The sequence below is a fragment of the Rhincodon typus genome, chromosome 21, assembly GCF_021869965.1.
Source record: "Rhincodon typus isolate 14 chromosome 21, sRhiTyp1.1, whole genome shotgun sequence".
In the NCBI taxonomy this organism is placed as follows: domain Eukaryota; kingdom Metazoa; phylum Chordata; class Chondrichthyes; order Orectolobiformes; family Rhincodontidae; genus Rhincodon; species Rhincodon typus.
The window spans coordinates 3806559-3807848 of NC_063352.1; positions in this window are offsets into that span (position 1 = coordinate 3806559).

A 1290-nucleotide genomic window follows, 5' to 3' on the forward strand; every position below is an offset into this window, starting at 1 on the left:
ATCATCACAACGTTGACGGGAATGTGCGAGCTCGACCCTCCTTCCACAGAATTTTGGGGGGGGGAGGGGAGTGAACAAAATGTTTCTGCGTCAAAGGTTTTGCTTTCGGTTCTCGTCGGTGAAGGTCCATTTTAAAATTTAAAACCCACTGTCCCTGGTATTTAATTTTAATAACGCAGGTTTGGCAGGGCTTGTCGTATTGCCAAAGGTTTCATCGCAGCCCACACCCACAGGGATTGATACAGATCAGAGCCCCATGTTGCTTTGTTTACTTCAGTCATCGAAAAGATGTTGTCTCTTTTTAAACAACACTTTTCTTTCAGTGGCAGTGGTTTAATTTTCCATCTGTGATCCCAGCAACAAATTTTGACCAGCTGTGCCTCCCCTCTGTCCTCCTTATAAAAGTGATTGCGCAAGTCCAGAGATCTGTTTTCTCTCTCAGGTGTTAAAATCCTGTACAAGTCCATCTTTGCTTTGAGTCTTACCTTTTACAAGTATCATTTATTGAGGATTATCACAGATATTTCCAGCCTTATCACTTGCCAAAACACTGTGGTTTTTCTTTAATTTCTCCGATTTGTCATCCCTTGACCTTTGAAATTGAGCACATCCTGGGCTTGATTGCAAATCTTTGTTGAATTTGTGGATTTTGCCTTGTATAAGAGTAAGAAAGTTGATCAGATTGTTTCCTCTGATCGTTGTTTGGTGACCTGTGCTGCATGTGTGCGTGGAACTCTGATCAGGACAGAATCAGGCTCATTGGTGGTTCCTTATGTAGTTGCATAACAAGTCACCACCAGTGTCGAGGCTTATCGATGAATATTGGCCAAAGAAGCAGAGAGGAACAGAAACAAAGTCGCTGGAAAAGCTCAGCAAGTCTGGCAGCATCTGTGAAGAAAAAAAAATTAGCTTTTTTGGGTCCAGTGACCCTTCCTCAGAACTGATGTTGGCTGCGAAAACATCAGTTTATATGCAGAATAAAGGGAGGGGGGGTGGGGTAGGCAGTAAACGATAGGATAGAGCCTAAAGAGAGAGAAGAGCAGTTGGGCAAAGAGTTGATGTCGTTATCAACTTTGTCCAACTGCTCTTCTCTCTAGGCTCTATCCTATCGTTTACTGCCTACTCCACCCCCATCCCTTTATTCTGCATATAAACTGACGTTTTCCCAGCTAACATCAGTTCTGAGGAAGGGTTGTCAGACCTGAAACATTAACCGGTTTTTCCTTCACAGATGCTGCCAGACCTGCTGAGCTTTTCCAGCAACTTTGTTTTTGTTCCTGATTTTACAGC